Source organism: Schistocerca nitens, chromosome 1 (assembly GCF_023898315.1).
Source record: "Schistocerca nitens isolate TAMUIC-IGC-003100 chromosome 1, iqSchNite1.1, whole genome shotgun sequence".
NCBI classification, from domain to species: Eukaryota; Metazoa; Arthropoda; class Insecta; order Orthoptera; family Acrididae; genus Schistocerca; species Schistocerca nitens.
In genome coordinates this window covers 246,920,705-246,928,187 of record NC_064614.1, presented here as the reverse complement: position 1 = coordinate 246,928,187, position 7,483 = coordinate 246,920,705, and positions in this window count along the sequence as shown.

Sequence of the window (7,483 nt, the reverse complement as noted above, 5' to 3'; positions counted from 1 at the left end):
TGATCACGGGGAGATGTGGCGGGGGGGGGGGGGGGCTGTTTCCGACTTTGTCACATGCATGAACAAAACGGCAAAGGGTCCCTCTAAGACCCCCCTGTTCGGCAACATCCTCAGTACAATCCACGCACCTTTGTTGAGCACTTCACAACTATAACTGTACAGAGACGACCCCAGACCGATTCCTAGGCGCCTGCGGACGGGCAACCCCTTCCACACCCTGAGTGGCGCTACACACTACTGTTGTAGGGCCTGCTTGTGGTCAATTGGAAAGTGAGAGGTGTCTATGGGCTGCCTCCCTAGGAATCGATCCAAGTGCGCGGGTGGCACCGAGGATTTTGCTGAAGGGGGGGCGGGGAGTCTTAGAGAGAGCCTTTGCCGTTTTATTCGTGCAAGTACCAATGTCACACTCCTCCGTGATCACGCCACAGTAGGGCGCGAAACACACTTTGCTGCTTCGAATCAGGTTCAAATTTCGTCGAATGGTTTCTAACGGTCCCTAGTGGTTACATCGTGTATGCCAGAGGAAAAACTGTGGTCGCGGCACTCCAAACTTGGTCAGAACATATTCATGTTTGAAACACTACGGTGTTAGGGAAGTGGTGAAGCCTCTGGGGTCTGCAAACAATGTCAAAAGTTGTCCAGAACGTCGTTCTGTCGCACATCGCCCTGTGAACCATCCTTATCGGCCACGAAAGGAGTGCAAATGTATGCCCCAAGAGGAGGAGTGTTTTTATTGACGCCCTTTATGCCACCTCATGAGGACCTTTGGTGTCGATTCTGAGTAACGGCCCGCCTGGAATGTTTTCCTTGACCACCTATAAGAAAACTGCGTGGTTTCAACACTAGGCGTCGCAGTTCTGATATGCATCGGCGAGGCATCAAGAGAAGGAGTGAGATGTGGCTATGGATGAGGAGGTGTGACGACCTTTCTATGGTGTGACTCGTCCGCGGTGGCGTTGGGCAGAACTGTGGTGAAATTTGGTGACAACGTGAAATCGTTAACCCACTTTAAACCTCACATGAACTTCACAGCTGTGGCCTTTTTTTCGCATGTGACGACATCTTGCTGTCTGAAGTGTCGCCGAGCCCGAGGATGAGGGAACAGAGCGCCACGCTTTTGCAACATTACAATGGGAGATTGAGGCAAATTTTACACTTCTGCGTCACAATGGGGGGAAAACTGTCTTGCACAATGTGGCACGCCATTCAGTTCAGTTGGTAAATGCAGGTGCGTATTGAGGAAGTTGAGGAGTTCTGTTGTGTACAGAGCGTTGAGGCTGTCCAACACGCAATACTCCGTGGAAGCGCCCGCCATTTGCGTGTTCCGTAGAGAAAGGTAATAACCAGGTGGATAAAACAGTGACGTCAGATATGTTCTGAAACCAATACGGAGCGTAAGGGACCTGGGCCAGCAGTTCTAACGCCGGAAAATATCCAAGTTCGTGCAGCTCTACGCTGTAGTCTACAGCGATCTGCCCGTCGCCGTTCCATATTATTACAAATCCGTCGCACGTCTTTGCAGAGGATTTGAAACAGATTGAAAGGTTCATCCTTATAATGAGCAACTGATTCTACAGTTACTGCAGGGAGATAAATCGAGTAGGCGCAATTTCTGCATTGATCAGGATGAAGAGCCGGCCGAAGTGGCCGTGCGGTTAAAGGCGCTGCAGTCTGGAACCGCAAGACCGCTACGGTCGCAGGTTCGAATCCTGCCTCGGGCATGGATGTTTGTGATGTCCTTAGGTTAGTTAGGTTTAACTAGTTCTAAGTTCTAGGGGACTAATGACCTCAGCAGTTGAGTCCCATAGTGCTCAGAGCCATTTGAACCATTCAGGATGAAGCATTTCTGACAAATCTTGTGATTTCTGATGAGGCAAACGTTCCTCTGAATGGGTTTGTCAATAACCAAAACTTTCGACATTACTTGGACGCACACCCGCATCTCATTCATGAAAAAGCCCAGTGTAACCGAAAAGTCTGGAGTTTTATTGCACAGGCAATTGGGGTCGTTAGGCCATTTTTTTTCCAAAACAACGACACCTGGCCAATGAGCGTCAGTTACGAACGGTATGTGGCCACGATTAACAATTTCTTCATTCCACAGCTGCAGGAAAATGGCCGTCTAAGCGTGAAGTGGTTGCGCAAGATGGGGCTACGGCCCATAATTAAAATGACTGCAATGAGGCGCCACTTCCCACATCGATTACTCTCATTATTCGATGATATCCCATGGCCGGCATCATCTGATCTATCAGCCCATGTTATATTCCTGTGGGGTCATTTCAAGAACAAAGTTTTTTCACTGCGACTCCGCTATACTGATGAATTGAAATCCGCATTCTGGGAAGGAGTAGGAGTCATTCATTAAGAAATTATTGAGAACGTAATGAGGAGCTTAGACGAATGCCTTCAGCAATGCATTGCCAATGATGCGGGTCGTTTGTGTGATGTACCTTTTACGAAATAAAGATGTACACTACTGGCCATTAAAATTGCTACACCAAGAAGAAATGCAGATGACAAACGGGAATTCATTGGACAAATATATTATACTAGAACTGACATGTGATTACATTTTCACGCAGTTTGGGTGCATAGATCCTGAGAAATCAGAATCCAGAACAACCACCTCTGGCGTAATAACGGTCTTGATACGCCTGGGCACTGAGTCAAACAGAGCTTGGATGGCGTGTACAGGTACAGCTGTCATGCAGCTTCAACAAAATACCACAGTGCATCAAGAGTAGTGACTGGCGTATTGTGACGAGCCAGTTGCTCGGCCACCATTGACCAGACGTTTACAATTGGTGAGAGATCTGGAGAATGTGCTGGCTAGGGCAGCAGTCGAACATTTTCTGTATCCAGAAAGGTCCGTACAGGACCTGCAACACGCGGTCGGGCATTATGCTGCTGGAATGTAGGGTTTCCCAGGGATCGAATGAAGGGTAGAGCCACGGGTCATAACACATCTGTAATGTAACATCCACTGTTCAAAGTGCCGCCAATGCGAACAAGAGGTCACCGAAACATGTAACCAAAGGCACCCCATACCATCACGCCGGGTGATACGCCAGTATGGCGATGAAGAATACACGCTTCTAATGTGCGTTCAGTGCGATGTCGCCAAACACGGATGCGACCATCATGATGCTGTAAACAGAACCTGGATTCATCCGAAAAAATGACGTTTCGCCATTCGTGCACCCAGGTTCGTCGTTGAGTACAGCATCGCAGGCGCTCCTGTCCGCGATGCAGCGTCAAGGGTAACCGCTGCCATGGTCTCCGAGCTGATAGTCCATGCTGCTGCAAACGTCGTCGAACTGTTCGTGCAGATGGTTGTTGTCTTGCAAACGTCCCCATCTGTTGACTCAGGGATCTAGACGTGGCTGCACGATCCATTTCAGCCATGCGGATAAGATGCCTGTCATCTCGACTGCTAGTTATAGGAGGCCGTTGGGATCCAGCACGGCGTTCCGTATTACCATCTTGAACCCACCGATTCCATATTCTGCTAACAGTCATTGGATCTCAACCAACGCGAGCAACAATGTGGCGATACGATAATCCGCAATCGCGATGGGCTACAAGCCGACCTTTATCAAAGTCGGAAACGTGATGGTACGCGTGTCGCCTCCTTACAGGCGGCATCACAACAACGTTTCACCAGGCAACGCCGGTCAACTGCTGTTTGTGTATGAGAAATCGGTTGGACACTTTCCCCATGTCAGCACGTTGTAGTTGTTGCCACCGGCGCCAACCTTGTATGAATGCTCTGAAAAGCTAATCATTTGCATATCACAGCATCTTCTTCCTGTCGGTTAAATTTCGCGCCTATAGCACGTCATCTTCGTGGTGCAGCAATTTTAAAGGCCAGTAGTGTAGATTCTCACATTGATGTTTGTCCTCCAGCAGCCGAGGAAAGAATAACAGCATGTTGGTCGTGTTTTAACGCATTAAAAAATAACGTCGTCATGTTTCACGTTGCCGCATTTACCTAAAGCACGTCGGAAAGACACGAATGCCACACTGATCCTTTACCTACATGTCGGTGTTTATATACCCTTATCGGAGTCGCCATACGTTGCATAAACGCTACAGCAACGCCCTCAAATGGAAACTGTTTGATCGTCCTGTATACTACTGTCCGTGAGCCGCCCTGTAGAAGCGAAAACGTTCCAATAAACATGGGAGTTAATTGCGAATGTGCGGTTGACTTCAATATGCAGTATTGCCATATGTAGTAGAAATAATTTAAAATGTAAACTTTTAGATTAAGCACATATCTAACGGAGCTAAATTTCTCATAGTGCCCGTGGTTGGAGAAATTGGCAGATGAACGCACTTGCACGTTTTGATGCTGATGGAGAACGACATCTGACGTACCTATGTTGTCCAAGATGGAGTGGTGGAGCAGGTTGTAACTCCGAAAATGCAGAATGCATGGCACCTGCTACCGATATATAAATTTTTTTGCTGAATTGTAAATATTTGTAATTTAAATGCTTTCTTTTAATAAGTAAAGACATCGCTTCACTGTGTGTGTAAATTTAGGTAGAAGTCTGTTGACGTTTCATTGTATTTATCTGTGTCTTACTGTGAAACTTATAAGCTCTGGGAAAAGCCAAAGGAATTGTTATTTGCATCGACTAGCAACGATAAGCTCTGGGAAAAGCCAAAGGAATTGTTATTTGCATCGACTAGCAACGATAATAGCAGTGCTTGTGCGTTGTAAAATCTTTGGGTAGGAGTTGTTGCACGGAGCGCGCGGAGAGAGAGAGAGACAGGTTCCAGCGCTTGTAGTGTGCGGAAGTGCGGTGTTAACGCTCTCGCAGTAGAGTGTACCAATTCGGCAGCATCATGTGCGCGCGCTGGCCAGATGTCTAGTAGCAGGAGTAAGGACATTGGATGGGCGGAAGAGGCTGTATTAATTACGATTGTCCGTTCCTGTAATTAGCTGTTCTCCACAAGATGCTACCGTCTTCAACAGCAGCAGCAGTCCCAGCAACACAGTTTCCTCGTCGGCTCTGAGTTTCGTCGTATGCACAGCACTGAAGTAAGACTGTTCATTGTTAGAAGGTAGCACAACTGAATGTGATTTGATTGATTAAATTTATTTAAACAATAACCAGTTAAACTCAGGGAGATTGTGTCCTCATTGTCCTCAGACATTGTTACCAACCAGGGTCCTTGTTCCTTTTTTCATTATGTGCTAACCGAGTGTCATAAAAAAACAAATTGAATAGTTACAGCCAGTTTATTAATCAATAATTTCACTTTAAAGAATTTTAGCCTCAGTCTACTTTCAAATAATTGTTGTACAACAGAGGCTTCAGTATATGAGTAAAGTAAAGCAACTTCATTTTTCAAGTTTGAGAATCAATCACTGGAAAAAATCCAAATCTAAAGACATGTACAAATTAGGAGTGTGGAAGTTTTATTTGTTTTACATATAGCTGGGAGTACATGACTGTTTGGTTTGGTACATATTCTATTATTTATTTCTGTTCAAGTCAGTACAAAAGGCTCAGTTGCTCAGACAATATTTTGAAATCCAATTTGCAAAATTAGTAACTGCAAAGTAAAAGTGTTTGCTTTTTTTTTTAAATTTCTTTGATGACGTTACGTTGAGGTCACTGAAAGTCATTGTTCACGTAACGAAGTTCAGTACTAACATATAGTTTAATTGTATATTTTCAAATCATTACTCGTTTGTTTTTTTCAAAATTTAATGACAAACGTAACGTAATAGTGACTTCTCAGTTTTCTTTATTATTACATACTCACTTAAAATTAATGTCAAAAAACGTGACAACCTTCAGTTGCTACATCAGTGTTTAATAATACATGTTTTTCTTTCCCATCATCTTGTACTGGATTTTGGATGTAAATTACCCTCGTGGGCTGGCGACTGTTAATTATTTCCTTTTCATTCATTAGTGTAGCTTTTGGGTTCATGGTCAGTTGTACTCCTTTTCTGTCCAGTGTTGTTCGTGAGTCAATGCACAAAATAACTTTCATTTTTCCAAATTATACCCCTGTTCAGTTTAATTACTTTTTATTTTTAGTAGACTTTTCCATCAGAAGTGTCTGTAGTACACTTTTCTCCTATTCATCAGTATTATTTCTTCGGGAAAGATAGCCTTATCCAATTAGTACAAATCCATTAGGCATACATGCGATCACGGTAATATTTTACATTGCAAGCAGGATAGGCCGATTGGTAAGGGGAATGTTTACAAGGTGCCTGTACGTTGGCCTCCAAACACACCTGACGTCGGTCCTCTGCATGTTTCTGTCTGGGGTCAACTAAAATGGTTTAGTACTTCCACGGACGCGGCTGAAGAACTGGAGCTGCGATGTGTACAGTCTTCTCAAGATCTACGTGGTGATCTGCAGATTTTTGAAGGAATTTGTAACATACTCCCGAGGTGAGTGCAGTAGCTGTACCTTAATGCGGGGACCACACATAACTTTTAACAGTTATGAGTGTACAGAATGTAACGTTCTGAAATAGTGCTGCATTTCCTGTTAAAGTAGACCAAAATTGAAATTTGAGCCCAATTACGAGGGGTGATCAGGAACTTGGGTTACAAAGCTGCATTGAAAACAGTACACTTACAATTTTATACAATCAGTACAGTCAAATGGTACTACTTGTATTAGCTTATTTTCCATTCTGGTTTAGCGACATATCGCTTCGTTGGATGAGTTTGAATATACCTTGCCCGTAAAAATCTTTTACTTACGTGTTCAGTCACGTTGTCGGGAAGTGTTTCACCTCCTCATCTAAATGAAATGGTTATCTTCCTAGGCTATCCTTCAGGTCGCCCTGAATCTACTCCTCCACGCGAGCTGTGTTTAAATCTGTTGAAGCTGTGCTGGATCGACCACCGTGATCCTCGCCGGTGACGTTTTCTCTAGCGGCCCCAAACTTCCTAAGTCATTCTACGACATGCTGACGAGACATTACTGTCTCTCAGCAAATCTGTACCAGCTGCCGGTGAATTTCAGCGAAGTTTACACGTTTCGCCCACAGAAATCGAATAACTGACGGATTCTTTCGCGAAAACAGTTTTCCAAACGAGTCACCATTTTCATTTACCTACAACTAGCGCTGTCGGTTGTGAGTGGCTGAAGCTCTGCACATTTTCCAACAGCACTTATCAGAATTACCGCACAATACTAATTTTTACAGACGAAACTCCAGGAACATCACCCTTATAACCTTAGTCTCCGGTCATGCCTCGCAGACAGATACCTAAATCGAAAAGTTTACATTTCAGGTACTTTTTTGTAAGTAGGAGAATATTTCATGCTAATGTTAGTGGCGGTTCGTAACCACACATTCGAAATTATCTCGCTAACAGTTCGTTTGCGGACTCATGTTTATTGGAGCGTTTTTTTTCTGTTGTTGTACATTTTTTGCCTCTGTCGGCTCTTTCTATTACGATACACTGTGAACAGCTCTAGAAAAAAAGTGAAG